We start from the raw sequence: 23,046 nt of genomic DNA, 5'->3' as shown, positions 1-23,046 counted from the left end.
TGTTTTGTTGTTAAATGATTCATTAAAATGTACTCTGTTTGGGTTGGGATTTTTCTTCTGTTGTATTTTCACTTCATCACTGTTTTAGTGCTGTACAAATACTTCACACATTTCCTTTAAGTTAAGCCTGCCTGCTCCTTTGCCAAGCTAACACAAGGTTAAAGACTGATAATTTATTGACTGATAATGTAGTGACTCTTTGTGGTTCACCCTGACAAGGATTGAGGAAAATCACCAGACGAGATCGAACCAACGGAATCGGCGGCGGAATAGCCATCGCTCACAAAGCTACCCTCAAAATCCACACCCACTCGGACGACACCCTCAGGACAGCCGAACACCTCCACTTCCAGATCCACACGGACCCCAACACGACCCTCAGAGGAACCCTCATTTACCGCCCTCCAGGACCAAGACCCCCCTTCAACGACACCATCGCCGACCTTGCAAGCACCCACGCCCTCGCTTCCCCGGATTACGTCCTCCTGGGAGATCTGAACTACCATCTGGAAAATGCCAACGACGTCAACACCGCGTCACTGACCTCCAACCTCCTCAACCTCGGTCTCCGCCAGCTAGTCAACACACCTACCCACATCGCCGGACACACCCTTGACCCCCTCTTCACCTCTAGCAACCACATTTCCTTCAGCCACACCTCCGAACTCCACTGGACTGACCATCACTGTGTCCATTTCACCTATAAGAAAACCACAGAGCAACACCGCATCCAGCTACCTCCCCACCGCCGCTGGGGCAAAATCACCCAAGAACAACTGACCAACACCCTCGTCAACAACCTTCCACCCGACGCAATTGACCCGAGCACAGCCGCCATCAACCTCCATCAATGGATCCTCGACTGCGCCAACACCCTTGCCCCTCTCAAGAAACCCACCACCACCCAAGGAAAGAGAAAACCAGCCTGGTTCACAGACGATCTCACCACCTCCAAAAGCAACTGCCAGAAACTCAAAAAGAAATGGATCCAAGAACGCACACCCGACAACCTCGCCGCCCTCAAAAACGCCAACGCGAACACCACCAACGGATCCGCACCGCCAAGCGCGCCCACTTCACCGAACGCATCAACAACAACGCCCACGATTGCAAAGAACTATTCGGCATCGTGAAGGAACTCTCCAATCCGAAAGCCAACTCCAACGACATCCCGCCCTCCCAGAAACTCTGCGACGACCTCTCCACCTTCTTCCACCAGAAAATCACCACCATCCACGACAGCTTCATCACCGGTCCACCGCCAGACCCCACCCCCGACGTCTCCTCCCGCGACTGCCGCCTCACCGCCTGGACCCACGTGGACGAGGCAGTAACCATAGCAACCATGAACACCATCCACTCAGGCTCCCCCACGGACCCCTGCCCCCACCATGTTTTCAACTCAGCAAACGCCACCATCGCCCCCGAACTCCGCAAGATCATCAACCTCTCCTTCACTTCTGCCACCTTCCCGGACAGCTGGAAACACGCAGAAATCCAACCCCTCCTCAAAAAACCCAAGGCTGACCCCAACGACCTCAAAAACTTCCGTCCGATCTCTCTCCTCCCTTTTCCAGCGAAAGTCATCGAGAAGATCGTCAACACTCAGCTCACCCACTTCCTCGAAGACAATTCCATCCTGGACCCCTCACAATCCGGATTCAGACGAAACCACAGCACTGAGACCGCCCTCCTCGCCGCCACAGATGACATCAGACATCAAATGGACAACGGCGAAACCTCAGCCCTCATCCTCCTCGACCTATCAGCCGCTTTTGACACCGTCTGCCACCGCACCCTACTGACCCGCCTCCAGGAAGCCGGCATCCAAGATAAAACCCTCCACTGGATCTCATCCTTCCTCTCCGACAGAACGCAGAGAGTCCGTCTCTCCCCTTTCCGCTCCAAAGCCACCAACCTCATCTGCGGCGTCCCCCAAGGATCCTCCCTCAGCCCCACGTTGTTCAACGTCTACATGGCCCCCCTCGCTCAACTGGCCCGCCAACATCATCTCAGCATCATCTCCTACGCCGACGATACCCAGCTCGTCCTCTCCCTGACCAAAGACCCGCTCACCGCCAAAACAAACCTCCACGAGGGACTAAAATCTATCGCCGATTGGATGAACAACAGTCGCCTGAAACTCAACTCCGACAAGACGGAAGTCCTCATCCTCGGACGCACCCCCTCGGCCTGGAACGACTCATGGTGGCCCTCCGTCCTCGGACCCCCACCCACCCCTGCCAGCCACGCTAGAAACCTCGGCTTCATCCTGGACTCCGCCCTCACCATGTCCAAACAGGTCAGCGCCGTCTCCTCCTCCTGTTTCAACACCCTCCGAATGCTCCGCAGAATTTTCAAGTGGATTCCAACAAAAACCAGAAAGACGGTGACCCAGGCCCTCGTCAGCAGCAGACTTGACTACGGCAACGCACTCTACACAGGCATCCCAACCAAAGACATCAAACGCCTCCAACGTATCCAAAATGCCTCCGCCCGACTGATCCTCAACATACCCCGCCGAAGTCACATCTCCCCTCACCTAAAGGAACTCCACTGGCTCCCGGTAGACAAGAGGATCACCTTCAAACTCCTGACCCACGCTCACAAGGCACTTCACAACACCGGACCCTCCTACCTCAACACCAGACTTCACTTCTACACCCCAACACGTCAACTCCGATCCGCCAACCTCGCCCTCGCCATCGTACCCCGAATCCAGCGCAAGACATCCGGCGGCAGATCCTTCTCCTTCCTCGCCGCCAAGACCTGGAACTCTCTCCCCACATCCCTTCGCCAGACCCAGGACCTCCTCGCATTCAGAAGGCTCCTCAAGACCTGGCTCTTCGACCGATAAACCAGCAGCGCTCCCCTCCCCCCCCCCCCTCAGCGCCTCGAAACCCTGACGGGTACATAGCGCGCTTTATAAATACTATGATTGATTGATTGATTGATTGAGGCGGTTGCATGAGACTGGCTCACACCCTCTTCACCCAACAACCTAATTTCTCATGCCTATTTAATAGACAGTTAAAGGTAAAATCTAGGTGTTTATGTTTGGAGACCATTTAAATTACTGAAAACCTCAATTAAAGTGATTTTTTCATTGTTTACGGTTAAGTAAAGCTTACACCCTGTTCAGCACTGCCCATGACCTCACTGACAATACTGCTAATGACTTATTCATTACATTGTTGATGACATCATATATGACATCTCAAATTACATTATTGACATCAACACATTGATGTCCCTTCCTGCATAAAAAAAACAATGATGCAAGGGTACCTGCTTTGGCACTAGGCAGCATTTTGTGTGCCAGCACAGGGGGAGAGTATAGAAATGCTCTGTATCTTGTAGATAGGATGCATTTCTGCCCTTTCCAGGTGGCATTTTGCGGAGCAGCAAGACACTTATAACACCACCCTCCACCACAGCCCTCGTAAATGAGGCCCATAGTTCCCAATATGTGGCCTAATTTCTTGTGCCCCTGTAAATTCTAGTTTGCTGGCAACAGGGTTTACTGGCTGTTAGACCTGGCTTATTTGGCATGGTCTCCCCTAACTTTTTGCCTCTACTTCCCAGGTTGTTTCTGTGTGCTGGACTCTGTTTTTATTGTTCTGTTTGCTCTAGACACTTTACCACTGCTGATCAGTGCTAAATTGTAAGTGTTCCCTGTATAACTTGTATGTGTACATTAGCTTATCCATAATTGGCACCTTTGATTTACTAGTAAGTCCCTAGTAAAGTGCACTAGAAGTTCCCAGGGTCTGTAAATCACATGCTGATAGTGGGCCTGCTCCACTGGTTGTACCACCCACATTAGTAGCCCTGTTAGCATGGCTCAAACCTGCCACTTCAGTGTCAGTGATTGCAGTTTTAAACTGCCTATTTGACTTGGCAAGTGTACCCACTTGCCAGGCCTAAACCTTCCCTTTCCATATGTGTAAGGCGCCCCTAAAGTCGGCTCTAGGTAGCCCCATGGGCAGGGTGCAGTATATGCTAAAGGTAGACATATGCGTATGTGTTTTACATGTCCTGACAGTGAAATACTGCCAAATTTGGTTTTTACTGTTGTAAGACCTATCTCTCTCATAGGTTAACATTGGGCTGCTTTGAATTATGAGTAAAGTTCAGATTCCCTTGGGGAGCAGATAGACATGTGGAGTTTGGGGTCTCTGGACTCACAATTAAAAAATACATCTTTTGGGGAAGTTGGTTTTTAGATTGTGTGTTTGAAAATGCCACTTTTAGAAAGTAGGCATTTTCCTGCTTAAACCCTTCTGTGACTCTGCTTATGTGTGGATTCCCTTAACTAGGTCAGGATGACAGTTGGGCTGTTTGCACCTCTCCTCTAGACAGTGACACAAAGGGATCTGGGGTGTAGACTGCATATCCTGATGGTCCATATGGGCTGAGGGGAGAAGTGGTCACTTACACCTGAAAGGGCTGTGCCTGCCCTCACACAATGCAGTCTCCAATCCCCTGGTGTGTGTCTGGGGCCTGGCCAAGGCAGGATCCTGAAAACAACAGAGACTACTCTTTGAAGTCGGCCTACTTCAAAGGCAGAAAGGAGTATAAGAAGAGCACCCAAACCCCTGAAAACTAGATCACTTCTGGAATCAAGAAGACCTCTGCCATGGAGAAGAGCTGAGGAGAAGTGCTGCCCCGGCCTGTTACTGTGATTTTTTGGGCTATCCTGCAGTTCCTGCTTCTGCCTGTGAAAGAGGACAAAGGTTAGACGTTGTTGTGCATTCCTGCTTGAGAAGAATCTCTAAGGGCTTGAACTGAGCTTGCCTGCTGTTGTTGAAGTCTCAGGGCCATCAAAGACTTCCCCTGCCTGCACCTGGACTCCCTGCTGAGACTCCTGCTCTGCCAAGCAGGGGGGAGTTCTGGCACGGGGGCATAAAGGTTTTTGATGCTAGTCCTGCAATGCCAACATTAGTGCCAAAAACAATGATGCTAGTTCCTCTGACTAACGCCATGGTGCACAAATGGTGAAGCAGGAAAGGGGGTGGCCAAACTGGTCTTCAAAGGCAGGGAAGGGCATTTGGAGCAGCCCAACACCTCCCTCACATCCTGCATCTGTAGGAAGCTGGCCTGGCTTATAGTGTGTACCTGATGGTACTTACACCTTGTGCCAGTGCCAGTTCCAGTTATCCCTTATTAGTAGATTAGTAGTGCTCTGGCAGCTTAGGCTGATAGAGATAGTTATAGCAGAGCAGCTTAGGCTGAACTATGAGACATGCAAAGCTCCTACTATACCACTTATATCTTATAGCACTATATCATAAGACTCACAATAGGTACTTTATTTTAGTGACAATGTGTCAGAAATATCTCAGAGGATATACTCCCTTAGGAGGTGATTAAAATACACAAAATATACACACAAAACAAAATCAGATAAAGTAAACAGTTAGAAAAGTAGTGCAAACACTGTAGAATACAATAGGATGCAATAGGCCTACGGGCAACACAAACCATATACTACGGAAGTGGAATGCGAACCACTTAGGGACCCCAGGCCTAGTATAGTGTGTAGAGGGTGTGTCTAGAGTTTAAGAGAACACTAAGGGTGTCCAAGATACCCCACCCCAAGACCCTGAAAAGTAGGAGTAAAGTTACCCTACTTCCCCAGAACCACACTAAAGTCGTGATAGGAGATTCTGTAAGGGCAACAACTGACTGCAAAGCACTGAAGATGGATTCCTGGACCTGAGGACCTGCAAAGGAAGGGGACCAAGTCCAAGAGTCATGAAAGTGTCCAGGGGGCAGGAGCCCACTAAACCCCTGATGAAGGTGCAAAAGGGCTGCCTCTGGGTGGAAGAAGCTGTAGATTCTGCAACAACGGAAGAAGCCAGGAACTTCTCCTTTGTGCAGAAGATGTCCCACGGCATGCTGGAGGATGCAGAGTTGTTTCCATGCAGAAAGACCACAAACAAGCCTTGCCAGCTGCAAAGGTCACAAAATGGGTGCTGCCTGGGCCCAGGAAGAACCAGGAGCTCGCTCCTTGGAGGAGGAGACAGAGGGGGCACTCAGCAACACAGAAAGCCCATGGAAATGCAGGCAGGACCCACAAAAGCACTTGAACAGGGGTTCAAGAAGTCTGAGCACGGCAGTCAGCTCAACACTACAAAGGTAGGGTCCCACGAAGCTGGTGGTCAACTTAGCGAGTTGAGCAATGCAGGATGGAGTGCTGGGGACCTGACTATGCTGTGCACAAAGGATTCCTTGCAAAAGTGCACAGAAGCCCTAGCAGCTGCAGATCACACAGTACACATGACTACTCTCTGGCATGGGGAGGCAAGGACTTACCACCACCGAATTTGGACAGATGGACCACTGGACTGTTGAGGTCACTTGGATCCAGCTCCTGTGTTCCACTGACCACGCTTATCAAGATGAGAGGGGACCCAGAGGACAGGTGATGCAGAAGTTTGGTGCCTGCGTTAGCAGGGGGAAGATTCCGTCAACCCACGGGAGATTTCCTCTTCACTTCCAGTGCAGGGTGAAGGCAGACAGCCCTCAGAGAATGCACCACCAGGAAACAGTCGAGAAAGCCAGCAAGATTAGCTGCTACAATGTTGTTGGTAGTCATCTTGCTACTTTGTTGCAGTTTTGCAGGCGCCCTGGAGCAGTCACCGGTCGATTCTTGGCAGAAGTCGAAGAGGGTGATGCAGAGGAACTCTGGTGAGCTCTTGCATTTGTTATCTGAGGAGTAGCCCACAGGAGAGACCCTAAATAGTCCTCAGAGGACGATTGGCCACCTAGTCAGGTAAGCACTTATCAGGAGGGGTCTCTGACGTCACCTGCTGGCACTGGCCACTCAGAGGCCTCCATTGTGCCCTCACACCTCTGCATTCAAGATGGCAGAGGTCTGAGACACACTGGAGGAGCTCCGGGCGCCACCCCTGGGTGGTGATTGACAGGGGAGTGGTCACTCCTCTTTCCTTTGTCCAGTTTCGCCCCAGAGCAGGAGCTGGGGGATCCCTGAACCCGTGTAGACTGGCTTATGCAAGGAGGGCACAATCTGTGCCCTTCAAAGCATTTCCAGAGGCTGGGGGAGGCAACTCCTCCCCAGCCCTGAACACGTATTTCCAAAGGGAGAGGGTGTAACACCCTCTCTCAGAGGAAATCCTTTGTTCTCCCTTCCTGGGACTGGGCTGCCCAGACCCCAGGAGGGCAGAAGCCTGTCTCTGGGTTGGCAGCAGCAGTAGCTGCAGTGAAAACCCCAGAGAGCTGGTTTGGCAGTACCCGGGTCCATGCTGGAGCCCCGGGGATGCATGGGATTGGCACCCCAATACCAGATTTGGCATGGGAGGACAATTCCATGATCTTAGACATGTTACATGGCCATATTCAGAGCTATCATTGTGAAGCTACATATAGGTATTGACCTATATGTAGTGCACGCATGTAATGGTGTCCCCTCACTCACAAATTCCGGGAACATTGCCCTGAACTATGTGGGGGCACCTTGGCTAGTGCCAGGCTGCCCTCACACTTAGTAGCTTTGCACGTAACCTTCCCTAAGTGAGGGTTAGACATATAGGTGACTTATAAGTTACTTAAGTGCAGTGTAAAATGGCTGTGAAATAATGTGGATGTTATTTCACTCAGGCTGCAGTGGCAGTCCTGTGTAAGAATTGGCTGAGCTCCCTATGGGGGGCAAAAGAAATGCTGCAGCCCATAGGGATCTCCTGGAACCCCAATACCCTGGGTACCTAGGTTCCATATACCAGGGAATTGCAAGGGTGTTCCAGTGTGCCAATCAGAATTGGTAAAAATGGCCACTAACCTGCAGTGACAATTTTAAAGACAGAGAGAGCATAAGCTCTGAGGTCTGGTTAGCAGAACCTCAGTGAAACAGTTAGGCACCACACAGTGAACACATTCAGGCCACAACCTATGAGCACTGGGGCCCTGGCTAGCAAGGTCCCAGTGAGAAATATATAAAACACACTATGAGCACTGGTGTCCTGGCTAGCAGGATCCCACTGAGACAGTAAAAACACCCTGACATATACTCACAAACAGGCCAAAAGTGGGGGTAACAGGGCTAGAAAGAGGCTACCTTCCTACAGCAACTCCAGACATTTAGGTGCCCACTTGATTAGATTAGGAGAGGGCAGGAGAGGGGTGTGTTTAGAATTTTAGCCATCCCAGTTAGTGGGCTCAGCCAGATCTAACCTCCAAAAATCCCTTTCAGCCATGTTGAATGTTTGAAGAATGTTTCTCCCTGGAAGTGGTCTTAACAGGGGGAAGGATCCTGCCTCTGACTGGACAACCATGACCCAACTGTTTTTCATCTAGGAGCAAGGATAAATATGGCAGAGCTGCACCCACACCTCAGATCCCTACAAGGAAGAACATCAGAAGAAGAAGAACTGCCCTGCTGGACCCCTGACCTACACCTGGACACTGCACTCAGAAAGACTTCACCAGCTGCACACTTGGGTTTCACCACAAGAAGGACTTTGCCTGGATTCAGCTGGTTCAAGGAGGGACTCACTGTTTGCCACATGTGCAAAATTCCTACCCAGAGTCCCCTACACCAACTCCTGAAGAAACTTACCAGCTGACCACTGTCCAGTGGCCAATTTGGAGTTTGCGCCAGGTGCATTCTGAGAGTTGTAGTCCGCACCTCTCAAGGAGCAACTCAGAGCTTCTGGAACCTTGGGGTGAACTGAGGACTCCTAAAGGACCCTCTGGAAGTAGTTCCAGAAGTTTGTAGAAGTTTGGAGAACTCTTGGAAAAAGCTCCATAAAGGGACCGACCCGCCGCAGCAACCCTAGCCGGCATGTCTCAACTGCGACCCGGCCTGACTTGCAGGTTCATCCCGGTGAAGAAATTCTCAGAAAAAGTGACTAATTCCGAACGTAGAAAGTTGACTGGGACCTCCCGCACCGGGTATCCGGAGAGGACTGTGGGGACATCGGATCAAGATTCAGGTTTGCCTCGGTCAAAGAATTTTCATGTAAAAGATTGTCTAAGTCCGAATGTAGAAATCTTCACTAAGGGCTCCTGCAATGCGTATCTGAGGACGTGCTCCAGGGAGGTCAGACCGGACTGGTGACTTCGTCCCACTGAAGAAAATCTTCAAGAAAACGACTAAGTCTGAAGGTCAACTTTTGACCATGGCCTCCCACTTGCTGTAGCCAAACAGGGCTCCATCGCGGTTGACCTTAAACTTTGACTTTTCCTATTTGTAGGTGAAGGTACTTCCCTGCCCTTACCAATAACCTACTTTCTGAGGTGTGTTCAGATGACCAGATTAGCACTATTCGATTCTATGTACTAAAAAACACTAATTCTTAAAAAAATCATATTCCAGGTTCCCTTTCTCCGATTTTATTTGTTTTAGTGTCATTTTCAAGCTTAAAATAAGTCCTATTTTTATAACTTGGTTTTGGATTTTAAAACTGTGTTTTTATTTAATTACTGTTTTGTGATACTTGAATGCTTTACACTTTGTTGCCTAAGTTACGACATGTCCCTCGTTGTCAAGCTACCAAGGGTTGAGCTGGGGTTAACTTATTGAGACCTTACCAGACCTAGTGGGTCTGATAATTGTTTCTGACAATTTTCATAAAAGAACACATTTTGAGATATTTTATTTACTCGTTTAATTTTGCTATTTATGGTAAGGCAATTTTGTTCAAAGATGGTGTTAGAGAGTTAAACCTTTATAATATCTCATTTGAAAATTGTGATTAGCTAGTCTTCAGTCGAACTACAATCGAGCTTCAACAATCATATCTCATATCCTAATTCCTCCAACAACCTATTCCTCTTCCCAGTATCACTTTATTTAGCTTCACAGCCATGTCAAATTCGCAAGTCTGAATTGTTGAGGCTGCGAGATTGTCGTTTAAAAAGATAACCTAGGGCCTGGTGTATGAAAAGAATAGTTGCAAACAAGCGGGTACAAATTGTCCACTGTTTCCGATCGGTGTTTAATTTTGCAATTTTGCCTGCATACTAATACTAATATTTTACGTAAGAAAACGCCCAGTCACAGTTGTTGACAGAATGAACTGCCTAATGAATTCTAAGTAGGTATTTCACTGTTTTTGATTGTCTGCAATTGGCTACAAACAAATGGATACTGACCTCAAAGGACCAGTATTCCCAAAAGGGAATATTTTTAAAGCATCCGTGATGCTGAAAAGAAGCGCCATATCTTTAAAAAAAATTATAGTCTTTGAGAACACATGGGGGCGGGGACAATCAGTGGTCATCTTCCTGCTCCCACTACACCCCCTGGGGTTGGCTGGCATGATTTCCAAAGGCGAAATTGTCAAACAGAAACAGCTTTCTCTTTACAAATCCGTTACCACTTCCTTAGAGGAGTGAATAACTTTTCAATTACTTGAGACTGAAATAGTTTTTTCAAAACTTTGACCATTCTGAATCACAAATAAAAGGAGGCATGCCTTTTATGTTCCTTCCTTGTTGCATTTCAGAATAGGTGAGGAAACCCATTTACCAACCAGAAGTGCCTATTTGGACTGGCAAAAAAGATTTTATTACATAGCAAAAATCCTTTTTGTGCTCATACACCATGTAATTTTGCGAATCTCAAATTTTGCGATTACGAAATAGCTTTGTACATCAGGCCTATCGATCAAAATTTCAATAAACAAACACTAACCTTGAAAGGTGGGCAGAGCAGCACTGCTGAGAAAGCAGGTGTCACATCCCATGAGAAGAGCACATTCTCATAAAAAAAATATATTTTTCACTTGTAGATGTCACACACAATCATGTATGCATCACATTATTGTTTAACTTGGATAAGAAGAATATGTTCAGGGTGGGAAGTAGTGAGGCACAATTCCATTACTTACTGCAATAGACATCTATAAACAAAACATATTACAGTGCCTACATGCTTCGCACACAATGAAACATTGCCATCACAAGTGTTCAGAGATACAGGATAGTGAAAAACGTGTCTCATTCGTAGTTAGTTCAAAAAATTCGTATTATTATTCGTAGTTAGTTGATTATTAAAATATGTCCTGTTTCTAGTTATATTACAGTAAACCTTCATATTAAGTTGATAACAAGATATTAAGGGACATATTTATGAGCCCCTTGCGCAGTGACGCAATGGCGACGCAAGCTTTGCATGGCCTCATAGATGCGGAGTAAGATAAAGCAGCACAAATTGTTGCTTTTCCTTACTCTGCTCAAGGGAGGCATTCCATTTGTGTTGCAGAGGATGCTACCAAGCAACAACCATGGATTTTGCGCATCCCCAGATTTACAAGACCTTGTAAACCTCCAGATGTGCCAAAACCTTATTCCTCCTCAGTGGAGGCACAGTGAGGAGAAATATTTTTATTTCTCCAAATATTTTCCTCTTTCTACGTGTGCTGCATTCAGCAGCATACGTAGTAAGAGGAAAACATATCCCAGGATTGTTTTTGTGCAGGACGGTGTCCCTTTCTGCGCAAAAAACAATCCTACCAACAACGCAGACATCCGTGCACCATGGTCAAAAGGTGCCTGAATTAGCGCTATGCTGCTAAAACAGAGCCAGAGCAGTGGGATAGACAGGAATGCTCCGTATGCCATTGCAATGACACATTCATGCCTTATCCCTTCTACACAAGACCGCACTCCAAGGTGACTTGCTGCTCTGCCCTATGCCAGAAGCCCATAACTATGGGCCTCAATATAAAAACTTTAAAAAATAGAAGCTGCAGAAATTAATTAGCATAACAAAGCAATTTATGGGCCTGGTCTAGAGTTTGGAAGTAATGGAAAATATTCTGAATTCTGAAGCAAGTGTTCAATTCATACAGGATAGCTACAGTCAAAATCTCTTCACCATAGTGATTCTTTCTATGAAAAAGAGGATTTTCCATTACAGTCCATATGATGGTAGAAATTCAGCCGGTAAATGTTACCACAGAATGTAAACGTACCCATGCATGTCTTAATTCGCGGATGATGTGGTAGCTATTTGGTCAAACAGGACTGAAACATTAATCCTCTTCAAAATTTACCAAGGAAGACAAAATGATTATGAACACATATCCACAAAATATATATTAAAGCTAGATTGGATGATTGTAAAAGGAGATGGAACAAAAAGAATACATACTGTTAAAAAACAAATGAGTTTAGGTTGATTACTTTCAACTCCAACCTGCCATCCATTATAGACAAGCACTCACCACAGTCCTGCTGGAGAATTGTTTCGCCTGAGACAAAACTGTGCAGTCAAGGCTATGTTTATAAGTGAATCCGAAGCTATGGAACAGTACGTTTCTGAAAAAAAGTGACCTAACAAGATTGTAAACAGGGATCTGCAGCAAGTTACTGTGAAAAAGCAATCAGTGCTGTCAAAAAATCTGAACGAAAGAAAACTTGCGGAAGAAACAATCATTCTTGTAACAAACACAATGATGCATGGGACGAATGACAAACCATTTCCTAAGACTATTGGAAAGTACTATAACATGAAGCTACAGGACTGAATACTAAAGTACTACTGATCTCTTTCAAAACAGAAGCAACTAAGGGGATTATTTTTGAGAGGCTTGTGCCACCAGAATGTCATTGTTTGTGATGCTCTGGTGGCACAAATCTCTCAACCATATCTATGAGGTCAGGCAAAGTCACTTTGCATGGCTTTTAATGGCCTCATAGATATGGTGCAGCGTCAAAATCCATTGGTGTTGCATAGGCAATCCCACCATGAAACACCTCCCTGGTGCAGAGTAAGGCAACACAGGGACTTGCACTGCTTTGCACTACTTCATATCTATGAGGCCGTGAAAAGCCATGCAAAGAGGCTTTGAGTGGTCTCATAGATATGGTTGAGAGGTTTATGCTGCCAAAGCATCACCAAAAGTGGCACTCCAGCAGCCCAAGCCTCTCATTAATAATTCTAAGCAATGGTTATGCAATAGTTTTTTTTAAATGACACGGCTAGAGAAATCTGTATGAACAACATTTGCATGTCTCTTAAGTTAGCACAAGGTGATAGAATTATAGAAGGCAACTGCAAATATGTTGAATCTTCAACCCTTTGATTAAATTGTTCTACACCTTTCTTGCATGCGCACATTTCTGAAACAACAGTAATTCCTACAGTGCATGCACGAACTTGGAATCTCTGTGGGATAGCTCATAGGTTCAGCAGTGCTTAATTTGTAAAAGAATATGTGATGGGGTGCAACGTTTTGTTGAAAAGCCAATGACCAGCTCTATCTAATGCAGCACTTGCCACTGTATTACTGTCCTAAATATCAGGTCAGTGAAAATTTATAAAATTTGAAAAACATGAAAATGTTTTCCATATAACATACAGTGACCACTGAAAATGCCAATTAAAAGCAAGGGATCGTAACACATAAAGCCAGCACCCTAGGAGCTAATTTAGGATGTGTCCACCACAGTTTTAGGCAGAATGATGTTTAAAACAGTTCAAGAGTTGGGCGGAGATATTTTACCATCGTAGATATCATATACAGGGGTAAATGGTTGCTTATTATAAACACATTGTCAACATGGCTAAAAGAAGTAACAGAACATAACACTATAAACAGAGCCACTGGAATGATACAATTCTGCAGCTGGTGTTATCTGTAGAGCTAAGGACTTTCCACATTCCACACATAATCATGTGCGTCATAATCTGCACATTTTAGCAAAAAAAAAAGTTACTAGGTTAAACAGATCAAAACAACATGCCAACTGTTCATCTTTCAGAAATCGGTTGCTGTACTTGGTTGCTAGTCTAGTGCCAGTAAGGTAAGATCTTTGCCCAGACAATATTACCATATGTAAAAATGACAAAATAATTAAGTAATATAGCCACAAAATGTGCCTCATTTCGACACATTTTGGGGCATATTTCTAAGAAAGTGGAACATTAGTCCCGATGTGCCACTTTTCTTGCATCCCCCGCCTCCCTATTGACACCCCTATTGACACCATGCTTGTGCCGTATTTACAATACTAACTATTTTTGGCAATGTTGTGTCCCCTTGCTGCACTGGCGCCAAAATTGTTCGCGCTAGTGCAGAAAAGCACAGGGAGGCCCATAGGCCAATACAGGAGTGTCACTTTAACATCTGTTTTAGGCAAGCATTAAAAATGACTGAAATAATGACGCAGTGAAATCTTGTAAATTTCACTGCACTATTTTTTCAGGCCTCCCTGCGAGGGAATACGCCCCTTGGATATATTATGCCTGGTGCAGGCATAATGTGGCACAAGGGGTTACAAAGTGGCATAAGGCATGCATTGGACCACTCTGTAAATATCGCACAGGGGAATGGTTGCCCTAACGCCGCCTTGGTGTAAAAAACTGACATTGGGCAGCACAAGGTTGTGATACAGGCTTGTAAATATGCCCCAATGTGTCTATTCTTACCACATAATTTAGTTAATCCTGCTACATAACTTGGCCCTCTCATGCTACATTATTCCTATGCCTCTGACTATACAGTAAAATAAACAAAGAAACAGAACACAAAACATAACAGGACAAACCACAACAAAGGAGTCAAAACACAGCTATCACAACAACCACAGTAAAGCACACATTGCATTTTTACATTCCAATAACTCAACACAAAAACATGGAAGCACAAACAAATGATCAGAACACAACACCGTTTGAGCAAAGTTTCAAACAAGAAATATGCACAATCGCACCTTACCACCTTGAAGAAACTGATTTAATAATATGGTTGTTTTGCACTAAGCACTGCTTTAACTTACCACTGAGGATGTCAAATAGTGCCAGTAAAATGTTTCATGGTCTAGACCAAAGCTTTTTGCCACAGTTTTAGGCAGACTGATGTCCTACATAGTTAGAGACTTAGGGGGTCATTCTGACTCCCGCCGGGCGCGGTCACCGCGCGCCCGGCGGGAGCCGCCAAAATACCGTACCGCGGTCGGAAGACCGCGGTGGGAATTTTGAGGTTTCCCCTGGGCTGGCGGGCGGCCTCCAAAAGGCCGCCCGCCAGCCCAGGGGAAACCATCCTTCCCACGATGAAGCCGGCTCGTATTCGAGCCGGCGGAGTAGGAAGGTGCGACGGGTGCTACTGCACCCGTCGCATATTTCACTGTCTGCTAAGCAGACAGTGAAATACAAGCGGGGCCCTCTTACAGGGGCCCCTGCAGTGCCCATGCCATTGGCATGGGCACTGCAGGGGCCCCCAGGGGCCCCGCGACACCCCCTACCGCCATCCTGTTCCTGGCGGCCGAACCGCCAGGAACAGGATGGCGGTAGGGGGTGTCAGAATCCCCTCGACGGCGCAGCAAGCTGCGCCGCCTTGGAGGATTCCAACGGGCAGTGGTAAACCGGCGGGAGACCGCCGGTTTACCCTTTCTGACCGCGGCTGAACCGCCGCGGTCAGAATGCCCTCGGGAGCACCGCCAGCCTGTTGGCGGTGCTCCCGTGGTCGGTGGCCCTGGCGGCCACCGGCCGCCAGGGTCAGAATGACCCCCTTAGTGCAGCCCTTACCACGTTCGCTAGCGGTAAATGGCTGATTGTTGTGTGAAATTTGAAAGCAAACAATGCTTTTGGTTGGAAGCACCATTATTTACATAGCTAAATTAAACAATCAATTATAACACAAAAATAAAGACAAAGCACATAAAATAATGAACACGACAGGCAACAATGCAACAAAACAAACAGACTGCTCACCAAACCAGTATGATCCATAATATCAACAACATAACACTTTCTGTGCTGGAGGAGGGAGGTGCAAAAATGTACACAAACAAACACAATGCATTTACATATACATACCTGGGAACAATGAAGGGCATAATAGTATTCCCTGCTTCAAAACGCACAGAAAGGAAAAAACATGCAGCATCACATTTGAGCCGACTCATTCTCCTTAAAAAGTGTAGGGCCTGATTTTTTAAATGTGTCCCTGCACCCACCTTAGTGCCACTTTTCTTGCACCCCTTAGTACCCTCCAAATGCTACCATGTGTGCACCGTATCTAAGATATGGCGCACCAAGGCGTTATTTAGGGGAACTAGTGTAAAAAATGTTGATGCTAGTTCAGAGTTTTGAAGGATTAGCATCAAACATTTTGACTATAATCCTGCAAAGCCCATTGGAATTGTAATCAATGGAGTGTCCCCTTTTAACCCTTGCTCTGAGCAGGTGTTAGAAGTGCCAAAACTAACGCAAATAAGTCTCTTAGATTTATTTGCACCATTTTATTGCCCCCTCCTAATGGGGGAATGCCCATTAGCCTTCATTATGGCTGGCGCAGGCATAATGAAGTGCAAAGGGTTACAAAGTGGTGCAATGCATGCATTGCGCCACTTTGAAAATTTGGCTCATGTGCCCCTGGTTGGGCCACATGAGCAAAAAAAAAAAAATGACAGTAATGTGGTGCAAGGAGGTGCTAGGGGCTCTTAAATCAGCCCCTTAGAGTCTTCTTTGCATCATTCCATGTGTTGGAAAATGGGTTATTGGTAAGGGCAGGTAGGTACCTACACCTAGCAACAAGCCACTAACCTCCACTTAGGTCCAGTTAGGTCTCAGTAAATTAACCCCAGCTCAACCCTTGGTAGCTTGGCAACGAGCGTCAAGGCTTAACTTAGGAGACAGTGTGTAAATCATTCAAATATCACAAAACAGTAATTAAATAAAACACAGGAAACAGTTTAAAAATCCAAAACCAGTTTATAAAAATAGTTTATATTTTTATCTTGAAAATGACACCAAAACGAATAAAATCGGATAAAGGGAACCGGAGATATGAATTTTTAAAGAATTATTATTTTTCTAGCGCTTAGAAACAAAAAGCGCCAATCGGGTCATCTGGTTGCACCTCGACCGGGGCAAAGTCAAAGTTTCAGGCCGACCGCGATGGAGCCCTGCTCGGCTACAGGTCGCGGGAGGCCTCGGTTAAAAAGTTACCTTCTGACTTAGTCTTTATTTTGAAGATTTTCTTCAGCGGGACGAACCTGCCAGTCCTATCCGACCTCCTGGAGCCCTTCTCCTGATACGCAATGCTGGATTCCTCTGTGGAGATTTTTACCTTCGGACTTAGTTGTTTTTTCGAGGTGAAAAACCTTCGACCGGGGTAAACCTGGATCTTGATCCGACGTCCATGGAGCCCTTCTCGGATACGATGGCTGGGAGATCCCGGTCAACTTTTTACCTTCGGACTTAGTCTCTTTTTCGGAGATTTTTCTTTACCGGGACGAACCACCAAATCAGGCCGGGTCGTGGTTGAGGCAAGCTGGCTAGAATTTCCACGGCGGGTCGGTCCCTCTATGGAGCTTTTTTTCAAAAATTCTCAAATCTTCTCCAAACTTCTGGGGCTTCACCCAGATGTTCTTTTAAGGTTCTTTTGGGGTCCACAGCTCACCCCAAGGGCCCAGAAGTTCTGAGATGGTCCTTGGGGGGTGCGGACTACCACTCCCAGAATGCACCTGGCGCAAACTCCTTTTTGGCCACTGGACAGTGGTCAGCTGGTCACTTTCTTCAGGAGTTGGTGCAGGGGACTCTGGATAGCAATTTTTCACCTGTAGCAAACAGGGAGTCCCTCCTTGAACCAGTTGAAGCCAGGCAAAGTCCTTCTTGTGGTGAAGCCCAAGTGTGCAGCTGGTGCAGTCCTTCTGAGTGCAGGTTCCAGGTGCAGGCCAGGGGTCCAGCAGGGTAGCCCTTCTTCTCCTTTAGTTCTTTTCTTGTTGAAATCTGGTGGGGATCTGAGGTGTGGGTGCAGGTCTGCCAGTTTTATCCTTGCTCCTGGGTGAAAAGCAGGGGGGTCCTGGTTCTCCAATCAGGTACAGGGTCGTCCCCCTGTGATGACCACTTCCTGGGAAGTGTGGCAAAAATCCATCCCAGAAGGCAACATTCTCTAAAAATCCAACATGGCTGAATCTGATTTTTGGAGGTTACATCTGGCTGAGCCCACCCACTGGTGTGGCTAAAAATCATAAACACAGCCCTCTCCTGCCCTCTCCTAATCTAATCAAGGGGGCACCTAGTTGTCTGGGGTTGCATGATGTGGGGGTGTTGCTGGTTGCTCCAAATGTCTTTCTCTGCCTTTGAAGACCAGTTTGGCAGCCCTCCCCCTTCCTGCCTCACCATCTGCTGAGGGGAGATTCTCTCCCACAGGCACATTCCTTTGTGTGAAGCCAGGCCACTTCACACCTCATCAAGGCAGTTTGGCTAAGCTGCTGCAGGCTGGCCAATCAGAGCACAGCAGCAAAAACAATGCAGGGCTGAGATTGGCAACTTTTTAGGTAAAGTCTAAAACTTTTTACCTGAACAAGTTATATTGTGGGAAGTTGTGGGATTTATTACAACAATTAATTTGATACCAAATTCTTGGTATGCATCTTTTAAGGAGACTTTAAAATTTAAAACAAAGTCTCCCCATTCTAGCCTATGAAGGCCATTTACTACAAAGAGGGAAAAACGAATTTGGCTGTTTTTACCTCACCAGGGCTTATAAAACTATTTTTATAAAGTCCCTGCTTATAGTTACATGGCACCCAGCCCTAGGGGCACATAGGGCAGACCTTAGGGGTGACTTATATGTAAAAATAAGGTAGTTTAAGACTTTGGAACTACCTTTAATTCCAAAGTCGAATTTGTATATAACTTTAATTTAAAAGCAGCCAGCAAGGCAGGCCTGCCTTTAAAATGACACTGGGCACCTCAGCAGTGCACCTATGGGTGCACTACCTATGCTGGGGTCCCTAAACCTACATGCCCTACCATATACTAGGGACTTATAGGTAGGTTAACTTAGCCAATTATAATTAGCCTAATTTGCATATTGATTTTACACAGAGCACAGGCCCTGGGACTGGTTAGCAGTACCCAGGGCACCATCAGAGTCAGGAAAACACCAGCATAAAGTGGAAAATGGAGGCAAAAAGTTAGGGGGCCTCTGCAATCAGCCCTATTTTCTCACACCATGTCCTCCCATGCCTTCATTTTTCATCCTACAAAAAGCTTCAAAAAGTTAATTAAATAGTTTTTGTGGTAAAATGAGAGGCACTTTCAAATCAAACGTATAATGTTTTCTGCTTATGATGACGGTTCTATCAACTCTAGCCAGCCTAGTCTCAAAAACAAAAGTCATCTCTTGCATATGTAGAGTGAAGAGTGGCCACATTCGAAAATGATTTGATATGGGATTGGCAATGCTACTCATGGGAAAACTAAGGGCCATATTTATACTCCGTTTGCGCCGAAATTGCGTCGTTTTTTTTGACGCAATTTCGACGCAAAACTAACGCCAACTAACGCCATATTTATACTATGGCGTTAGAGGCGAATAGCGCCAAAGTTCCCGGAATGTGCGTCATTTTTTAGCGTGAACCCCTTCCTTGCGTTAATGATATGCAAGGGAGGCGTTCCCGTCTAAAAAATGACTCCCAGGCCTTTACGTGGTATTTATACTCCCGGGCAAAAGAGACGCCCGGGAGTTGGCGTGGCTAAAAACGGCGCATTTGCGCCACTTTTTAACGCCTGCTCAGGGCAGGCGTTAAGGGGCCTGTGGGCTCAAAATGAGCCCACAGGTGCCCTCCCATGCCCCCAGGGACCCCCCCTGCCACCCTTGCCCACCCCAGGAGGACCCCCAAGGATGGAGGGACCCACCCCAGGGACATTCAGGTAAGTTCACGTAAGTATAATTTTTTATTTTTTATATTTTTTTTTGGTGGCATAGGGGGGCCTTATTTGTGCCCCCCTACATGCCACTATGCCCAATGACCATGCCCAGGGGACAGAAGTCCCCTGGGCATGGCCATTGGGCAAGGGGGCATGACTCCTATCTTTACAATGATAGGAGTCATGTTGATGGGGGATGGGCGTCGTTAAAAAATGGCGCAAGTCGGGTTAAGACGATTTTTTCGACGTAACCTGACTTGCCCCATTTTAAGACGCCCATGCGCCATTTTCCCCCTACGCCGGCGCTGTCTGGTCTACGTGGTTTTTTCCCACGCAAACCAGGCAGCGCCGGTCTGATTGCGCCGTCTAACGCCATTCCATAAATACGGCGCCCGCTTGGCGCTTCAGAATGGCGTTAGACGGCGCAAAACTTTTTGACGCTAAACTGCGTTAGCGCAGTTTAGCGTCAAAAAGTATAAATATGGGCCTAAATAAGCTATCTTGTGCAAATTATTTCTCACTTTGAATTATGTATTCTGTTGAAAACATAATGCCAACAACATTGTCATTGTTTTTTTTTTTTGCTGTGCTGGATTTCAATTTTGGTATTGTGTTACTGTTGCATTCGACTCTTCAATTTCCAACGTTTTGGGAGCAAATTTAGCTTGAAATAGTGTCAGAAATCGAGAATGCAGAAATTTGCAAAGAGAGACTTTATGTGCTCAATTGTTGTCTTTCTTAGCATAGAATTTTAGTGGGCCATTAGGCCCAGTTTTAATAAGCCTTTGCGTTGCCCTTTTGTCACTTAAGGCACCCCAGAGCAACGCAGAAGCTTATTTGGGTTTACAAAGCCACCCAAGGACTGAATTGAGTGGACCTGCATGGCTTTATAAAGAAATAAAATGCAATGGAGCAGACTGTGCTGCGTTACATTTCCCAGAGGTAGGTGTTCTGTGGGTGGAGCACAAGCCTTCCCGTGCATCCACCCATGGATTTCACACGATTCTAGACTTACTAAGGTTGATAAAGCTGGAATTGTGTGAACTCTATACACTTGTCACAAAGAGGTGCAACAACCAGATATATGTTTATCACTTCTTGTTATATCCTCTTTCTATGCCTGATGAATTTGGTGATGCATGTCACATCATGCAGAGAAACAGGAATATGCCTCTATGCCTCTTGGTATTGTTTTTGTGCAGGAAGATATCCCTTTCTGCCCAAAAGTAGTCCTGTCCATAACATAGTCACTCTTGCACCATAGCACAATGGTGTCTGCCTTGGAGCTAAGAAGCCGCAGGGAGAGAGCTGAAGGGCATGACAAATTAGTAGATATTGGGGTTTTCAGCTCTCTTCCATTCACACAGTTTTGAATCCACTACAGTACACTACAACATAAATTGGTCATTTGTGCAGGACAATAAGATCTCTAGAGCTAGAGGAGGTCACATGGTATTCTTCAATCACCATTCTGAACTTCTGAGCTGTGTATATGTTAGGATTTAAGAAGTGTAAGCCAGCAGTAGCATAACTGTCTCCGCCTATCCACACCCTCTGCAGGTTGACTGTGATTATAGGCAAAAACATGTTCCAAAAAATCTGGTACAAGATCCAGGGCACAAAAAGAGAGTACTTACAAAAATTTACTTACATATAGAAAGCATTCATATCATTTGATCCCAGTGCTTTGAAAATGTTTTGGCAGATTTACTAAAGTAGTGCAGCAAACAAAGACCCTGTGCTGTTTTATGTAAAAGCCAGAGAGCAGAACAATGCCATATATACTATTTCTCTTTTTCTCTCTCTCACTGGGCATGTGCATTATTTGCTGCTTTGCATGATCCACACACTCTTGACTGTAGAGTGCTTGATGTCTAGCATAGGTTTTGAACTGTAAGGGTAACATTCAAGGAAAAACTATGCTTAGATATTGGTTAATACTTTTGCAGGTATGTATTTGTGATGTAAATTACAATACAAATGTGGAGAAATAAAGGGCCATATTTATACTTTTTGACGCAAAACTGCGCTAACGCAGTTTTGCGTCAAAAATATTAGCGCCGGCTAACGCCATTCTGAAGCGCCATGCGGGCGCCGTATTTAATCAATGACGTTAGCCGGCGTTAGCCGCCGGCGCTGCCTGGTGTGCGTGAAAAAAAACGACGTGCACCAGGCAGCGCCGGCGTAGGGGGATATGGAGCTTGGCGTAAAAAAATGGGGCAAGTAAGGCTGAGGCAAATTTTTCGCCTCAACCCGATTTGCGCCATTTCTTTCGACCCCCAACCCCCATAGAAATGACTCCTGTCTTAGCAAAGACAGGAGTCATGCCCCCTTGCCCAATGGCCATGCCCAGGGGACTTCTGTCCCCTGGGCATGGTCATTGGGCATAGTGGCATGTAGGGGGGCACAAATCAGTCCCCCCTATGCCACCCAAAAAATAAAATAAAAATACTTACCTGAACTTACCTTAATGTCCCTGGGATGGGTCCCTCCAGCCTTGGGTGTCCTCCTGGGGTGGGCAAGGGTGACAGGGGGTGTCCCTGGGGGTATGGGGGGGCACCTCTGGGCTCCTTCAGAGCCCACAGGTCCCTTAACGCCTGCCTTTTCCAGGCGCTGAAAAACGGCGCAAAAGCGGGCGTATGTCATTTTTTTTGACCCGCCCACTCCCGGGTGTGAATTTTGCCCGGGAGTGTAAATACGGCGCACATGCCTCGGAGTCAATTTTTTAGACGGGAACGCCTACCTTGCATGTCATTAACGCAAAGTAGGTGTCCACGCAAAAAAATTACGCAAACTCCATGGACTTTGCCACTAGACGCGTCTAACGCCAAAGTATAAATATGGAGTTAGTTTTGCGCCGGAATTGCGTAAAACAAAACGACGCAATTCCGGCGCAAACAGAGTATAAATATGCCCCAAAATATTTTCTTCAGTGTTATGGCTGCCTCTATGAGGCACATCTTTTCATGCAAATCTGTGTCTATCAATTTTACTAGATAGAGATTTGTGTCAAAACCTCTGGATAGTGGTATGGGGAATTCCATGTTCCACCTCAGGAATGCCCCTTGAAATAAAGTAGAGTAAAAAGGTGCACAGTAGTGCATCGCTTCTGTGACATGAAGTGTTAGTAAACCTGGACCCTTGTGCCTGTGCTCATGTGGTCATGTGAAGGCAAATTATTGTCATCTAACCAGAATGATGCCTCTTGCAAACTCTTAATTATTACAAGCCATCAAGTGAGTTCCAAGCGATAAAAGATGAGGTACCTGCCTGGACTGTATATTCTCCTCACCAATACTAGATGTTCGGCAAGAAGCTATCCTTTTAAACAAGGTGCCAAGTGACCTTCAAGAGCTGGTGCATGTTTGGCAGTGATATTCAGATCATGAGCAGTTCCATTGCCAATAGTAAAC

Source organism: Pleurodeles waltl, chromosome 8 (assembly GCF_031143425.1).
Source record: "Pleurodeles waltl isolate 20211129_DDA chromosome 8, aPleWal1.hap1.20221129, whole genome shotgun sequence".
In the NCBI taxonomy this organism is placed as follows: domain Eukaryota; kingdom Metazoa; phylum Chordata; class Amphibia; order Caudata; family Salamandridae; genus Pleurodeles; species Pleurodeles waltl.
Note: the sequence above shows the minus strand (reverse complement) of the source record.